The following is an 18,412-nucleotide window of genomic DNA, read 5'->3' on the forward strand; positions in this document are numbered from 1 at the left end:
ATTGGGGAGAATCTTGACTTGAGTATGACTTTTATTTAATTTATTCTCTTGGATCTGGGACATAGACTAATTAATTTTCTAAAATGTCACTTCTGGAGACAAAGGATGACAGTGTAATAAAGGTCTGCCAATGTGCCTGGTAGGATTTCCAATGCATTTCGCATCTCCGATTATCTATAAATCATAATAATTATTGTTTTATTATAAGTATTAATCTCTCCCTACACAACTTACAGAAACATTTCTATACTTTACTTTATTATTCTCGAGTGAGTTTAGTTTTACGCCGCACTCGGCAGTATTCCAGCTATATGGCGGCAGTCTGTAGATAATCGAGTCTGGACCAGACAATCCAGTGATCAACAGCATGTATATTTTTATTCTCGAGGTCGGTCCAGGTATGTTTCTGGGTTTATGAACACTATACCCTTGTTTTTAGGATTTCACCAACGTCTGAGGTAAGCATCACTTTGGACTTCCTTCCCACAATAGTCTCTTTAACCTTGATACAGTTGGATTTCTGATCAAAGCGCCGTTAAAACCGACTCTTATTCAAGATTTAAAATACAGCAAAATGATACAGGTTTTCCAAAACAAGATGGAGGCCCCACAAAAATACCTGATATGGTTTGTTTTCGACCGTATATGCAATGCACCTTTTGCATACAGATCTCATATTTTCATATTGAGGTGAAGATGGTTGCTGACAGGTTGTTCCAGACCCGATTATTTACAGACCGCTGCCATATAGCCGGAATATTGCTGAGTGCGGCGTTAAACAACCAACCAACCAACCAACCAATGCTGCTGTCAGTTGGTGACAGCATTATTTTTATAATACACGATGTTTTGTGTATGTGGCAAATACATATTACCTTTCTAATATGTCTTGATACAAAGAACCATATATCATACAAGAATGCTTTTAACATAAATAAGAATGTTTGTATCTTGAACTTCATTGGGGAGTCGCCATATCCGTCTTATATCGCTAAAGAAAGTACGCTACGTGTAAAACGACATTTAAGCGAAAAAAGTGACGGAAATCAACTTAACGAACTTCAAAATAGATTTTCAACAGGAAGGATGTGTCTATAGATAAATGATTTATAACTTTCCAATATTTCGTTTATAATCATACTGGCGAATTAATTGATATACAGAAGATCGTGGATGGTAAGATTAAAACGAATCAGTTTGTCAAAACGACTGCCGCCGTTAGCGGAAGGCGAGAGTAAACAAGCGGGGGATGTTGTTCGCTCTTTGGCACTGACAAGTTATGAGGCGATCTATCACAGAACCCATACCAAATTTGCTTTAACCTGCAGCACAAGTAACACGTGGATAATGTCAGGAATCCACACCAGATGCCGCCACTTGCGTCTGTCAAAACTGACATCGCCATGTTTGACGCGAAATCGCGCCATAACCAGCATGGCGCAACTTCCGGCCAATTAGCGGGTCAGCGCGGCGTGACAGCGGAGAACTGGCCTCATACCGAATCCTCGTCTATCACAGAAATGCTTGCAGTAAATCTGCCTAGTTTTATGAAGACGTCATCTCCGAGGAGTTGAAAGTCGGTAGGGGACGGGTCCAATTATGAGACCCCCTTGGTGTGATTTACGGTAATAATAGCCTAATTTTGTTCAGTCTCCCGCCGTACGCCACAGACTTTCAGTCTTGAGGACAGCACAATTAGCTCTGTAACCTAAGTCGATTCTGCTTCAAGTTTCGGTGTAAAATACTAATGCGAAAATTATCTTCGTTAGATCTTGGTACCTCCACCCTGGAAAATGATGTGGCCCGAGAAAGACCGGATTTACAATTGGTCTTATATGCATATTTCCAACGACTTGTTCCCGGAAGAATAAAGCTCCTCTAGTCCAAGACCTAAAGTACGTTCACTTGAGGCTGTCAACACGTCCGATCCAGCGTTCTACTGTGTCATGCTGTGCTAAAATGGAATTTCGGGATAATCTCCATCTTTTTTCCCTCTCTCCTAAAAAAAATCAGCCATTCGTAGACACTTAAACATTGCCAGGAACGGGTTTATTACTCAATCACGAACAAGATGAGCTAACAGGAAAACGTTCAGCACTTATTAGTACTATTTCGTTTCTGTTTTCGACAAAATATGGAACATGCATGTGGACGTATCTGTTTGTATAAGACGCACGTACTTATGTCAATCAACTGCACATTGCACTCAAGGGACATTAACGTGACTTTTCAAAGACAGGCGCTGCAGAGAGCCTAGACTAACGCTTAGTCTCTGAATATGTATAATTTTGATATTTGCAAATAAACCCCATTTAAATTGAAACGGAGCCCCAGTGAGATGGCGTTTTCCTGAATCTGAGGAAATCTAGACTTGCTTCATTTAGAGCTTTAGCACTGCTAACGAGGACTAGGCAGTAGGGAAAATAATGTGGTGTAGGGACTGTGAGACAGACTACATAGTGCCGACCATATGCTTCGCCCAGTTGTTGCACCTGTAGACTAACACTTAGTCTCTGAATATATATAATTTTGATAGTAACAAATAAATCCATTTAAACTGAAACGGAGGCCAAGTGAGTGGGGAGATTCAGAACCCGAAGACATCTAGACTTGCTTCATTTAGGGCTTTAGCATTGCAGAGAGGGCTTGGCAGTAAGGAAAATAATGTGATTCAGAGACTGTGAGACTGTCTACTTACTATTGCACCTGGAAAAGGCTCTATTGAACGATACGGTTGTTATTTTTCGGTTCAGTTCTAAAACAGTAAGGTTCTCACAAACAGGAACCATATGCTTACGATCAATTGCCCGGTGACCCATGGGCAGATTCAGTCTAAGTCCAATCAGTTTGCCGGAATCGTCTTGATTTGTGGACTCTTTGAAGGGTTGTATCAGATCTGGCGTGGTTGTGTCATGATTATGTCCCGCTGTGTCTGACCCACATTAACTTTAAGGTTCAACAATGCATTAACAGAACATGCATGTTCCGAGAACGCCGCCTCGTCTTCCTTTGACTGGGTGAGTGAGTGAGCTGGACTTTGAAACTTTCAGTTGAATCACTGCGTGTCAGTAAACTGTTAAATGTGTGAGGAATACAAAGAGTGACGCAGACTCTGGAATTTTGGTGTACCACTTTGAGTGAGCGAGGTTTTACGCCGCTTTAGCAATATTCCAGCAATATCATGGCGGGGTACACCAGGAATGGGGTTCACACATTGTACCCATGTGGGGAATCGAACCGGGCTTTTCAGCACGACGAGCGAACGCTTTAACCACTAGTCTACCCCTCCGCCCCTTTTCCCAGTTAGGTGACCACGACATAGGATCCAGATAAGCGAAAAAAGGATATTGAAATTCAATCGTTACATCCTGACATTTTCAAGGGACGTAACCACTCCCTAAAAACGTTGCATCAATGGCAAAAGGTTGAACTGACAACAAAGAACTGGCATGTTGCGAGTTCAGCTTCCACGCTCTTAAATCTGGATGTTGACCCGTGAAATTTGATTGACACGTTCTTAAACATTTATCAGTGTTCACGATCGGAGGCGCGAGACGGAGAACTTGGAGGGTGTGTTTGGCGTTAACCTAAACATACTTATATAGGTGTCGTAAACAAATCTCTGAACACTGAGCTTGACGGTGAAATATGTCTTTATCAAAACTGCATATAACACACGGGCCACAGAAAAAGGCAGATCCTTTCAGCGTTAATGTCTGGCCTGCTGGGACAAATTCCGTCCAACCAAAACATCCCCGGTCGTCTTCATTGATGAGCAAAGTAAACAAGATGTCTTGCTCTTACCTAATGCGTTCCTGGCTTTCAATCCACTGTAAGCGAGCTGTCGTTCAGGTTCTTGGGCGAATCTGAAAATAGAAGATACACATCAGTATCTAGCGTTGTCATTCGTTTTGAGGTCCTGAGCCCCATTTCAAAACGTTATCACAGCTTTATGACGACTGCAATGCCCGAGCTTTAACACGTGTATTCATCGGTACTAACACTAAAGGGGCTTTGTGAAGCCGGACCTGCCTTGACCAACTCGCTTTTTTGACACATTTCGATGGTGAACCCAAACCTTCGACACACATGCGAGACAGAACGATCACATCACCATCACCATCACCATCATCAACATGAACATCACCGACATTATTGTCTCTATTCCCACTTGATCAGAGAAACAACTGACTTGGCTGATAGTTAATACTGTAGAAGTTATCGGTCGATATAAAGAGCACGGATTCACGATGATACGTCATTAGCCAGGTACACCTTGTAGCCAACCAATCCCCATTCCTGTCGGTTATTTCCCACACATACAGGATAACCCAACCTAAATCTCAACCGTCTAACTGCTAAAAACGACCTATACCTTAAGTACACATTCTGATAAACCGTTACATTTGAAACATCAGGTTAATAATACCTGTGCCTATTCCACCGCGGACATGCATTCATGACAGACAATTAATAAAACTAACGCCAAGACACTTTCCCACGGGGCAGTGACCACAACAGGGGCAACGGGATTCGAGACCTATGTCGGAATTTTATTTCTACTTTCAAGACCTGTTTCCAAGCAGGCAAAAGTTTTTCTCACGATGTTTTGTAAACTGACGATTAGCTGTTCGCATCCGAAAGGCCTGCCTTGGCTCCAGTTTCCCAAGGCGCTTCTTGTCTGATGAGGCTCGTGATAGGGGTGGTGCAGCATGTACCAAACAAGCTCACCACTCTCCCCTGCGTCCGACTATGATTAGTTATAAAACAAGTAATCAAAACACTTCATTAGTACAGCCTTGAGTTCTTAAGATATGTTTTGATGCTGACATAACAATTAGTATGCGATGTTTTCTAACATTCATGGATAAAAAGAGAAAAAAATTGTCCATAATCGTACGATATCTCCGCTAAAAGCAGAGTCCAAAAAACACCCAGTGAAAAGGAAGCACGCCCTTTAACCCTCGTTTTTTGACAGCAGGTTCCTTTTTTGTTCAGCGTTAACATAAATGAAGCCTCAGCGTGATTCATACCTACCTACATGATTCAAGCATTGAGTTGCCTTCAGTCTGATTCTAAGAAGCCATTAGGTTTTGACGTAAATACTCAATATGGAATTTTGCTAACACTAACAGCATTCCAAGAGTGACGTACAAAAGGGTTTTGAGAAATTTAGACATTTAAGAGCGTAGCCCTAATTATCAAATTCATAATATGTCTTCATTTATCTTTCCTCAAGAAACTGATACATTTTAAAAATATTCCCATGTTAAATACATGTCCCTTTGGTTGGCGACATTGAAACAGAATATACAAAACACTTATTTACTTATATTTTTTATTCGACAGTACTCTTTGTTAACATAATGTGAACAACAGGAGCACTTGAAAGTCAGAAAGAGATATCTTAACAGTAACCAAAGTTGGAAAAAAATATAATGGCTCGTATTTTTCGCAGATCCGGTTCGAACGTATACATACAGAGCATTAAGTAACATTGAATAATAAAGAAAGTCAAAGGTCATGAAGAGTGACGCCCCTTTGTATAACAAAACCTCAGCTCATTGTGTGGCACGAGTTGTCAAATATCCCGTGGTGGCCCAGCTGGTTAAAGGTATTTCCGAACGCGGTCTTCTTTTCTTACCTAAATATTTTGCAGAACAGATGTTAGAAAGAAAGAGTAGTGTAAAGTATTTAAAACCTTTCGTCTGAGATTGGATTTTTCTTCTAAAATTTCATTCATATTTCAGTGAATTCTAAAAGTGCTTATTATATTCTTAAAGTTTCAATTTCAAACGTTTTACAGATGATTTAAACACAAAAGATATCTTATAACATATTTGCTTTTAGTTTTTTCATCAGTTAATTTTAAATTTAGTTTTTAAACCAAAATCGAAATTAACTGTGTTCTTAATATAGATCTCTCTTCTATATTGAAGACAAAGTATTGATAATCCAGTAAAACTTCATATGTACCCGTTTGGGTTTGTGTAAAATCAAACTTTAGAACACAAACCATGGCCGCTACTTGAATGTCACTACAAATTGATTTTATGTTATTTATAGTACATTCGGAGGCGTATCTGAATTGATTGAAAGCAGAATTGAGGTCAAACTTCAAATAACAATGTTTCCTATTCATCAGATAGATTGTGAAACAAACAGCATTTTCAAAATGTTAACAACTTTGCATCAGATTAAAAAATTACTATTTTCCTTAAGAGGAACGGAATCGGATTTAAACTATAGATATGTTATATAAAACATGCATTCAAATGTCAAGCGAAAATGGAATCTGTTTGCGTCATCAGCACCACAATTCTTGTTAACAACACAAGGCATTTAAATATTACAACGATGAAATGTACATATTTGATCAGCTGATGAATTTCGAGCTAATAAGCTGGCATTGTAGTAATATATAAAAATATTCACACATCAATTTCTAATTTGGATGTGGACACAAGACTGCTTCTCACTGTATACCCCATTGAGGAATCAAACCTGCTCTTTGGCAGGATAGGTGAACACTTTTACCACTAGACCACCTCATTACACTTTAAGAAAATTGGGATGAAAGAGCCATCATTGACAACTGTGAACAAACACCATCCTCATTTGACTGACGAACTGTATACATAATGAAATGTTTGACTGTCAAATATTTGACATAGCATGCCCATGTATACAAAATTAGGTTATCAAATATTGAAATTGGGTATCAAGGCCAGGTGTAATGTACATTGACAGGGTGTCATTGGACACATAGTGTTCGTCCTTACCACATAAAACTTGATAATGGATTAAATACTTTACATTACGAGTCTGAGTTTTGTGTATATTACTAGATGTTAGATGTGGAATATAAACAGTAAAACTGTTCAAATCATAAAGTTTATCAAACATTATACTTTTCCATTTACAATTAACATGTACGGTAAGAAATGTATGACAAGCATGTCATTGACCGACGTTCTTAAATCTGAAATTAGTGAGTGAGTTTGGTTTCACATCGCAATTAGCAATATTCCAGCAATATCACGAACTGGGGACACCAGAAATGGGCTTCACACATTGTGCTACATTGATGCAGACTCTGGAATTTTGATGTACCACTTTGAGTGAGTGAGGTTTTACGCTGCTTTAAGCAATAATACAGCAATATCATAGCTGGGAACACCAGGAATGGGGTTCACACATTGTACCCATGTGGGGAATTGAACCCAGGTCTTCGGCGTGAGGAACAAAACCACTAGGCTACCCCACTGCCCAAAATCTGAAATAAGGTTACAATGAATGATAGGCTTGTGGCTTCTTAGCATTCTTAGCATCAGTAAGGTTCTTGGAAAGATCAGCATGCCACAGGTCTAAAGTCTATGACTTTACATTCATGCTCTGGATTCTGAAGTTTATTACAGAGTCTCTGTAGACATAACAATTGATAAACCAACTAAATCCCTGAAGTTATTTTGTTATCCAGACAAAAATGGAGGTCTACCATTATAAAATATCCCAATCAGGTGCAGTGCTCTCTAAGTTGATCCAAAAGCTCAAATTCTTAGTCATGAGTAAATACATTTCTATAACGTTTTTGGGAATAATAAATTCAGGATCCAACAATTAATATAGAATGCTTGTGTCACTTTTTTCAACTTCAGTAATGTAATTTTCGGGAGAGATTTTAATCTTAAATTTCAATATGTAAGACTCCTTGACCTATATTCTAAATTTTGAATTGACAGTTTCAAAACTGTATTGTAAGAGTTTATTTTCATTTTGTAAAAGTGAAACAATAAATGGTTTCTAAATAACATTTCCAAGTAAAACATAACAGGCTTTAAGTGCTTTGCAAGAAAACTCTGGATGCAGCATATAACTTCAGAGTGTTTAAGTCTGTTGTTTTTGTGTAGATTTTGTAAAAGTAGTGATAAATTTGTAAAAGGACTGACAAATGAAACATATGCCTTAAAAGATTTGAATTTATCAGTAATAGCATTTATGTCAAGGAAATCCTGAAAATAAACACAAGCCACTATCTCTAAACATATGTAATATCTCGTAGGCATTCTCCATAAGGGCGCTTGTGTTTTGGTCTATTTATAGTTCACCAAAAAATTATACAGGTCTTTTCATTCGAAAGCCATAACTCATTTTCTCCAGTGTTTGTGTTTTCTGCAAGTTGTCTGTTAAAATGTATAGGAAACCCACGTGTTAGCCTTAAGTTGATCATACAGGCCCATCTCACAACCCTTCTATAGTCATCACAACAGCCTGTAGTGATTTACTGGGAGTTTTTGTTGGCTCCGTGCTCATAGGGTAATACGCGAGCTTTAAACATTGACCAGTGATCGTAAACTTGTCTCCCATGGCCAATAAAGCACTGGCAGTCATTGAATAAAGCATAAATAGATGATCCGTTACAAATAAAGCTTGAAGTATTTGTGTTGAGGGTTTAACAGAACATAAAATGTTCCGCTGGTTTACCAAGCGCTCATCCATAGCCGACTCAACACAGAACATGTGTTACTGCGAGTTTGAAAAAACTTTACAGTTTTTTTTATTTGATATTGTAAAAGAAGGAAAGTTTTGGGATTTTCCTGATTTAGACGATTAAATGTACAAGGGTTGTTTGGACGACTTTACATCTTGATTGACTTGTGTATGATTGGCTGAATTACTTTGTTGAAGGTTGATGTGATTTTACTGTACAATGATACAAGATTAGGACATGAGATTTGTGTGTTTTCAAGTGTGCCAAAGGGCACTACTAGAGCTGTATTGATGTGCCCTTTTGAATTTCAGTGTGCCACCAATAGCAATCCTTTTGAATTTATGAAATATTTCAACATTATATCTGTCCATAAATAGCTGAAATATATTAAATGAACTTATACCAATACTCACTCACTCACTCTCACCATGACCATGCTAATGAAAAAAACCTGTTTGTTCTCTACTGTTACAATAATATTAACAATAACAATTTAGGTTATTCTATTAATCATACTGTCAATTTACCATATTTGTTGTATGAATGCACTTTTTTCAGCGACAAAGATTCATAATGTTTAAGTGTGCTCTTCAGACAAAGGAAGCATATTTTGATTATACCATTACTGTTTAATTTGTGACTTAGGCATTCTCAGTATGAGAAATTACAAATTGTGGAAATAGGTAAGTGCTTTTATCTTACTATAAGGCTGTCTTAATATGTTAGATTTACTCCATATAGTGATAAATAATAACTGTTACACATATAGGAGGTTGGATTCATACTATTATACCTATATTGTTATATGTTATATTTGTAATCATATATACATGCATACTCTTGCATATATACTGTTATATTCATATATATATTCTATCTATACTTGCATCTTTAATCTTATATGTACATACTGGTGTATATATATATATGTATATATACCATTATTTTCATGCTGTTTTATCTATACTATTTTATGCATACTCCTATGTACATACTTTCATGCATATACTGTTATGTGTATACTTTTATATTCTTAATCACATACATACTGTTATATATAAAATTATATTCATACTGTTTCAACTATTTTTTTGTGTCCTACAATTTGCCCAGCCCATTTCTGGTGTCCCTGCCATGATATTGCTGAAATATTGCTAAAAGTGACATAAAACTAAACTCACTCACTCACTCACTCACTCACTCACACTCTTATATCCATTCTTTTATGCCTGTACTGCATATACAGATGTATATTTTCACTGTTATATTTATATTCTTATGTACATATGTCTTACATACACTGTTATGTCTATACTTATAGATACACTCCATAAGAAATGTACTTTAATATCTATACAGTTAGGGGCCGTGAGGAAATTCTAGCTTAACTAGTTAGAAAGCAAGGTTGTTGCCAAACTTCATTAATATTTCTTTGTGAAAATGGACTCAGCATGAGCATGAATCGATACTAGAGCAAACATATCACATATCATATCAACTGGTGTGAATTTGAAATGCATCAATACACCGTGAATCATGGCATCCCCAGAGCTTAACATCTCGATACATTTGGTACTTGTTCTAATTAGGTTTTATCTGATGCCAACATGTAATGCACACATACAGTAAATTACAGTTGTAACAAACTCACAAAGGGACCACTAATTTCAGTTGTTGTTTGTTGTTAGCGTAGTTTATGTATATGTATATCTAGGTGGGTAGATAACTAATATTTATTACCTACGAGGGCTAAAATATCAGGGTTCATATTTTTGATACGATGCCCTAGGGCAAAATATCACTTTGTCAAGGCTATGATGTCACGTTTCTTCTGTGACGTTGCATTCTACATGTGGCGACGTGGGTAGTCAGCCTGTGTTTGAAAGTAGATTTGGTTTTATTTTCCTCAATTTGACGACTTTGGTAATAAACAGAATATTATATTTGTGCCCATATCATGCTATGTTTACGACACTCATGCCTAAATATTGGTATATCCCTCGCTCTCGCTCGGGAAATACCAACATTTAGGCACTCATGTCGTAAACATAGTATGACATGGGCGCTTATATAATATCCTCGATATAGGCATCAATATTGTAAGCAGTTGTTCACATGATGCTGATAACAGTTCTGTTTAATTAGGTCATGTACCAGAACACAAAACTGAAGCAACATGTATTGCATACTCCCCAGGAAGCTTTTGAATGTACAATGATCAGTAGAGTTAAGCATGTCTCCATGCTGTGAAATAATATTATGTGATAATGTTACACTTTTCATATATTTTATATTCAGACCCAAAAAGAGTGTTATATATATTGAGATAAAAGCATGTTATAACAAACTGAAATGTACTGCTTGTCATATTTGAGTAAAATGGAGATTTCGTTCAAGACATACTGGATAACATTTAGAGATATAAATATATGTCGTGGAATGAGCTAGGTCAAAACTGAACAGTGTGATCCGACTCGAAAATGGCAGCGTGTAAAAGTAAGAAAGAGAGCATGGATGAAGAGAAATGGAAAGAGAGAAGTAATTTGGAAGGAGAGATGAGAGAAGGCTTAAGATGGAGATGAGATAAAATGGAGGGTTAGAGGGGGAAAGAGGAAGATGGAGAGGAAACCAGATGGGGACAGATGTACCTAATGTGTACTATATATCTATGTATCAAGTTCACATTTATATCATATTTACTACAATCTACATGCTAAATATAAACATGAAACTACCTAACTCAAAGCGCTTTCATTATCGTTTTGTCTTTCATGCCCAATGGACTCTGTTTAAAAAAATAATCGAGACTGATGAGTCTCTAGCGTTGACATCTCATATCATCTTCAACGTGTTTATCAAATTCATGAAATCGGGTAAAACATGTATGGTAGCAACAACCGAGACATCCCGTGAATGAATATAATATGCCTCTTATACAAACCCTTGATTTCAGATCCATGAATTCCACGACATACAACGATAATCCACAAGAAATCACAAGCTTATCCAAGTGTCACATGCGCTAATCCTTACTCTTCACCATGGGATCTGTGTTGATAAATTCATCTTTGACGAACAGCCATTGAAGAGCCCCACATCGAGAGTAAATAAGCCTGAAATACAAGGACCTCCATCCTCTGCTAGCTCCAGAAACCACAGCTTAAAAAGTCCTCCATTCACACATAACCCATATAGTATAATAGTGGATTTCCTGAAGTATTTTGCTCCCCCTTCACAAGCATAAATAGCCCCATGCCTCTATTAGAGTATTTGAGGTGTTTCTTTTCTGCTTGGTAGCTTGATTGACAGTATTTATTGAGAGTCTGACGGGTCTATTGAGTCCTTGTCGGGTTCTTTGGGAAGCGTCTCACCTCCGCTGTTCGGCCATTCAGCGGCAATCATCCATGTAACAAGCTAGCATCATTATAAACACATTGGACCCTCGTAAAATACCTGGATAGAATTCTCGCCCAATAAACATTATGCACGTATTGAAGTATTTGTACGTCTTTTGTCAATATCGTGCATTGAGTTATTTTGCTCGTGAACATCTTGGCAAATATACATGTGTTTCTTTACAATTGTAACATTTTCAAGATTGCCTAATCATTAGGGAAAAATATGAATCGGTGACCGGATAGTTTTGTGGTGAATATTCTATGGAATCTTACACATCATTCATGTTGTTCTCAATGATGTGTCTCAAGTACTTGGCGTAAGAATGTCTTCGCGATACTTCATGTTACGCTCTTGTGTCAACCCACTTCAACAAATCTTCAAGTGCACTGCAATTAACGACATTTTAGAAAAAATCCACACCTGTAGGATTTTAATTGGGTGCACCATATAAAGGGGATCCATTTTCATTTTTTGGGTTAAAATCGTGTTAACTGTTTTCGAGAATACATCTTTCAGTACACAAACTACATGTTTTGCTGTTTTAAGATAAAAATTTGTCCTGATTTTGAAATCCGTTCCTGATGATTAATTTGTTCGGCTGTGAATCATCTAGTTAGCAAAGAATGAATAAAGGTTAACTTTTCTCCACATAGCAAAGTATACAACTTCATTGATAACAACTTCTTGTTTTTTGCATAGAACGACGTTTCGATGCAGATTCTGTTTTCCACATAGATTGTTGATAACATTAGCAGTCTGTCTATTTTACATTAAATACAATCATCAGAATACATTTAAAACTAAGCTAATGAAATATTTGAAATTGATGTACACTCACCAATGCTGATGTTCAATATTAATACGCAATGTTTCACGATGATACCACTATATTGAATTATTTTCAGATCCTTGGAATATCCCTGAAAGTTACACGTCCTGGGTTTTTGACAGTCATCTTCCACGTAAGTGCTTCCGTCCTATACACAATCTACTTAATTACATCAGAGGTGCATTGTACAACAGCTGTAGACCAGGCTGATATGATATCCCGATATCCTGCCGATATACACAAACATGGGTGTCCCACGATTCTTGTGACCAGAAGTCTCCGAGGTCCAGTAGGTCCAGTCAGTTAACTATCCATCTGTACTTAACTCTGGGACGTAAATGGTTCAATGCTTAAAGCAGATTAGTCAATTACCTGCTGTAACACTGCTACAGCTGAACCAATAGCGGATTGGTACAGGTAAGGAGTAGCCCGATATAGTAATGTCGAGGTGTAGGTAGACTAACACTTAGTCTCTCAATGTATAGAAGTTTGATACAAACAAATTATTCTTTTTAATTGAAAAGGAGCCCTAGTGAAAAGGGAGATTCGAACCTGAGGAAATCTAGGCTTGCTTCATTTAGGGCTTTAGCATTGTTGAAAGGGCTGGGTGGAATATAGACTAGCGGTTAGTCTCTGAATATATGTAATTTTGATAGTAACAAATAATTCTGTGGGACAGACTGTGAGGCAGGCTATAGCGTAGACACTCCTATCACCTGACTGCCCCATGTTAAGTATGCTAGGAAGTATATTAACTTGATCATTGTTGAAAATGCTTCAGGGATATGTTATGTTATATATGATTACTTATATCCTACATATGTTACACCTTAGACTAATGCTTAGTCTCTGAATATATATAATAATAATCCCTTTTAAATTGAGAAGGAGCCCTGTGAGATGGGAGATTCAGAACCTGAGGAACTCTAGACTTGCATCATTTAGGGCTTTAGCAATACAGCGAGGGCTAAGCAGTAGGGGAAAAATGTGTTTCAGGGACTGAGACAGACTACTTACACCTCTGCCACAATTCTTGCATTTTGTCTTTTTATCGTAATAGAAAATCTTAGAATTTCAATAAGTCCACTGTCAGTTATCTTAACAGGAAGGCAAATGTTCCCTTCAATTGTCAATCTCAAGCATGACGTTAAACTCAATTTACCTCACCTCAATTTGTTACCAAAAAACATATTGATAAATTAATCCCAAAACATCTGAAGACTTTGGACACCCTCAGCATAGTTATTGTCTAAAAATAGATTTAACTGACATGGTAAACGGGACTTCTGTACATATGCAGCCACAAGAAGGGCTCTCTTGCAGGGCATGACACATACTTTAAGCTTTTAGTACTGAAGGTGAAAGAATGATGCTGTAAAGCGCCTCAGCTTCAGAAGGGCACAAGGAAATATAGTATCATGATCAGCACAAGCTCTTACCAGACTTCTTGATTCCTTCAAAGAGCACCATTCAAGGGAGACAACTTAATCCACTCTGAGTACTCCTAAAATCTGATTGGTTGTTAATACAAACTATGTTTAGAAATCCAAAATGTTTTCAACAAAATCACAAAAATCCAACATTTTTTAGAAGTAAACACAAGACATACTAGTAAATGAAAACCAGCTCTGCATCATATCAAAGTGCAAGTATCCCACCTGGACTTCAAGAAGTCACTGTAGACCAAATGAGTTGTTGCCAGGATAGTATTGTCAGACTTGAAGAGCTCAACACTTAATGCCTTGTAAAGTCTTAGTGTTGGTGTCAGAGTGAGACTATTGGAGTCACAGGTAATACTGTACAATCTGTGATAACAACTTTGACAGGTCGCTGTTGACAGACAAACTTCTGTCAGGATTTGGATACAGACACCTAGATTTAGTAGATCAGGACAGTCTCCAAGACGAGGATTAATTTTCAGTTTGTATGATAAATCAGTAGTTGATACATCACACATTTCGGTGGAGTACAACCGATGACACTTTTTTGTAAACTCGATAAGAAATGTATGAAATTGAGATTACATTTCCGAATATTGGACACCTTCATCAAGGTCACATATGTAACCTTATCAGGTCAAAGACCTCGCTTTTTTTACTTTTTGTTCAGTCTTGAATATATTTTCACCAATCCTCTCTGTCAGTAGATTCATTCCCTTGAAATCCAGTTACGAATGTGAAAATTTATCCATGTGGAATTGTTTTCAGCGGATCTCAGAATGAAGTCATGTTACAGGAGACTTGTATCAGTTTCTTTCAATCTTGGCACAGAAACCAGTAAAAATGTCAGCTTCATGCTATATGTCACTATCCCGAAACACATTGGTATATTTTCCTGAGTAGCGAGACTCTACCTAGAGCCTCCAGATATCATGTTATCATCACCTTCCATAAAATCCCCTTTACCTGCCACAGGTTTAGGAAACTCCACTTGGTCGTCCAACCATACAAAAATCGTCCAACCATACCACTAAAACAGCAAGGACCAGCAAAGCCTCAGGATGACGGTTTTCTTACAAATAATGAACAATGACAAACAGTGAGTCCACGCAGGTAAGGGCACTGTAGGTGACAGTTGACAAGCGTTTGGCTATGTAGGACTTGATAGCTCTCAGTTGCTGCTGGAGATACTGAAGATGAAGGGACGCTTAGAAGCAAGCGAGAATATTGCCTTTGTGGGTTCTGGATGCGATCCGCTCCTCTGCTTACAGAGCAACAATTAGCCGGCGCTCCAACAAAGCTTAATTGGCGAGCTCATTTGTTCTGGATGTCACGGACCGCTCTCTTTGCGGTCACACAATCCCTTGTTAAACGCTTGCTCAAAGTCCGCAATATAAGGGTGTATTCTCCAAGCCCATGTTTTCCTCGCTGAAGATTGGTACATGTGTCGTACTCACGGTGTTAAACCAACAGCTATGTATTAAGTTCCCTCCCCGGCTCAGAGTGTCGAGACTTAAGTGTAAAAAAAGTTGTGGACATAAATAAATAATTTGTATCAATCACCAAGAAATTTGGCTTTGAACCTTGTGAGACAGCATTATTTTCTTTTTAAGTTAATTTTAAAACACTGTAGGATGCAAGGTTGAGTGGATTGTACAAGCTGATGGTGGAAATAGAGCTATTGATTGGATGTTGATGTTATGTAATTGAAAAGAGCGTGATGATGGTACATGGTAGTGCCTTGTTTCCTCAGTAAGTGTATTTTTAGACATGTCGAACATACTGATTGCATTAATCAGGAGACTATGTATGTTAGAAACCATTCACACGTTAAGCAGGAGTGCTTTCTGTGGGAAACATATTTAGATTCAGACATTTTAGCTAGAATTCAAGAACCAAAATGCTCTGTTCATCTTTTAGAGACAGCTCAAAGGCTTTGTATTTTGGAACCACCTGGTCTCTGTTAATTGTACTCCTTTCATTCTCAGTCCCTGTGCTTTGATATGCTGGTTCCATGTTGAAAAAAATACTTCTTGTGGATTGTTAATTTCAATGCAAATTTGCAACAGAAATTTCATGTAAATATTTCCTCCCTATGTGTATTGTATGCGATGACTGAATTAAGGATTGGGTGGTTACTTGTAACCTGACAGATTATGTGTATTACGAGTGAGTGAGTTTAGTTTTACTCCGCTTTTAGCAATATTTCAGCAATATCATGATGGAGGACACCAGAAATAGGATTCACACATTGTACCCATGTGGAGAATCGAACCCGGGTCTGCTGCATGATGAGCCAACGCTTTAACCACTAGGCTACCCCACCGCCCCATGTGTCACATGACACCATGATCATGCATCATGAATGGGTGTTCATGCTGTCAATGTCAAGATTTAATTATATACAGTATACAATGAAAAAGTTTATTTCCGTGACAGAAGTGTATAATAAAAGTTTACATCAATTTACTTCTTTAAATAGATATGTTAGGAAAATGCAATTTGTACAATTTCTTCACGATTATTTGCAATTACATTAAAGACACCAGGTGTTGGAGGACAGTCAGAGCATCTCCTGCCCAACCGATGACAATCACGAAGTGAGAAGGTCAAGGCAATGTGTGGGAAGATTGTTCAAGCAAAGTGAAGAAATTGTTTTCAGTCAAGATATTTGGGGATGATATTTTCAATGCGTGGTTAATCTCTAGGGTAAACAGGCAGCTGTATCCTTGAGCGGTTGCTGATTAAAAAGTAGTTCCCCAACTCAAGCAAATGGTCAGAAATGTCTGTCACACTTGATGGTTATGACTGAAAGTGTTGTAAACTAAACTGGATTAGAGGAAGAGCTGATCATCATCAAAACACCAAATAGATCAGTATAACCCAAATAATTTGAGAATCTGACATTCAAATGTAATACAAAATACTAGTAAAACTTAAAAAAAATCCCAGTAGTATTTACAATACTTCGCATGATTACCCAACATAGCCTTTCAGCTTGCGTAATATCTTTATCAATTTTTATTTACTGCTTGACTACATCACATACACTTCAACAGTGAATAATGCACAAAGAGCTACGTCTCGCTTGTAACTGAGATGTGCATTGATGTTGTAAGCTTATGTAACATGCGACTCAATTTAAGTCTTATGTCAACGGAAGAAAATTAATTTATTGTAAACAGAATTTAAAGCAGAATTATTTAAAAGAATGCCCATGGGTGTGCATATACCAAATAGAATTATTCAAGTGAGCATAAATATGTATTGAAAACCAAAAGATAATTATGAAATAACCAGTGTGAATGACATTTGAGTAAATACGCCATAATTTTCTGGAGCCTAAACCGTGTTTAGTTTCCGTGATAAGGGTTCTATGTTAGCTTTAGTTCCTGATAGGGCTGGTTATCGATAAAGATCATATAGATCAATAATCATTAACTAAATATCCATTGATTATCGCTAAATATCAAAGAAGTAACTTTTAGCAAAAATGCCAAGAAAATGTTAAGTATATTGGACATCACTGATGAGTGGTAACATGTTAATGCATGGATTACTAACAAAACCACATCCTGACCATAATTTGGAATTAATCCATGAATCAAGTCTAACTCTGTGTATTGTCTGAGTAAATTAAATCTAGATTCTATCACAAAAGTTTATGTACGATATTATCAATAACATAATTTTCATATTGACAGTCATTAATAACTTTTCCTATCAATGATATTTCTGATTATCAATCTCTTTAGCCAGCCCTAGTCCCTGAGAATCTGCTTGTTGTCAAGGTGATTCCATAAGTGGATTGGGTGGTCAGACTGATCTGTTGATTGATTGCCATCCACTCCAGTGTCGATGTTGCTCATGACATCAGTCACTGGTTTGGTTTGTCCTGATTAAGTATTTCACAGATGCTGTTTTGAGATATAATGTTGCTAAGGGCAGTGCAACAAAGAAAATACACTCATTCATATAAGTCTTCAATTCTACGTATAGAATGCATAGTAACATCTAGAAATATTCAGTAACAGTTGAGGCACCTATTGATACCCGTGAAGGTCGAGGCTGGAATATTGATCTTCAGTAACCCATGCTTGGTAAGAGGCGACTAACGGGATTGGGTGGTCAGGCTCGCTGACTTGGTTGACACATGTCATCGGTTCCAATTGCGCAGATCAATGCTCATGCTGTTGATCATTGGATTGTCTTGTCCAGACTCGATTATTTACAGACCGCCACCATATAGCTGGA

The 18,412-nt window shown here is 37.5% G+C and overlaps 1 protein-coding gene and 1 long non-coding RNA gene across 8 annotated transcripts in view; one reads left to right on the top strand and one right to left on the bottom strand.

The window, feature by feature from the left end:
- Positions 1–18,412, bottom strand: part of LOC124264131 (frizzled-5-like) — a 242,491-nt gene that overhangs the window by 51,464 nt on the left and 172,615 nt on the right. For 4 of the 5 annotated variants that reach the window (XM_046698851.1, XM_046698853.1, XM_046698856.1 and 1 more), the window contains one exon: positions 3,805–3,866. The gene's annotated coding sequence lies outside the window, so the exon portion shown is untranslated. Of the gene's footprint in view, positions 1–3,804; positions 3,867–14,158; positions 15,136–18,412 lie in introns of those variants that run through there. The other variant, XM_046698852.1, reaches the window with a different exon arrangement.
- Positions 5,537–18,412, top strand: part of LOC124264132 — a 182,128-nt gene continuing 169,252 nt past the window's right edge. The window contains exons 1-3 of one of the 3 annotated variants that reach the window (XR_006895062.1): positions 5,537–5,614; positions 12,796–12,852; positions 15,134–15,259. This is a non-coding gene — a long non-coding RNA (uncharacterized LOC124264132). Of the gene's footprint in view, positions 5,615–11,478; positions 11,595–12,795; positions 12,853–15,133; positions 15,260–18,412 lie in introns of those variants that run through there. The other 2 variants (XR_006895061.1, XR_006895063.1) reach the window with 2 other exon arrangements.

The sequence above is a fragment of the Haliotis rubra genome, unplaced genomic scaffold (genome assembly GCF_003918875.1).
Source record: "Haliotis rubra isolate DU_JTF1 unplaced genomic scaffold, ASM391887v1 Scf91, whole genome shotgun sequence".
Classification (NCBI taxonomy): domain Eukaryota; kingdom Metazoa; phylum Mollusca; class Gastropoda; order Lepetellida; family Haliotidae; genus Haliotis; species Haliotis rubra.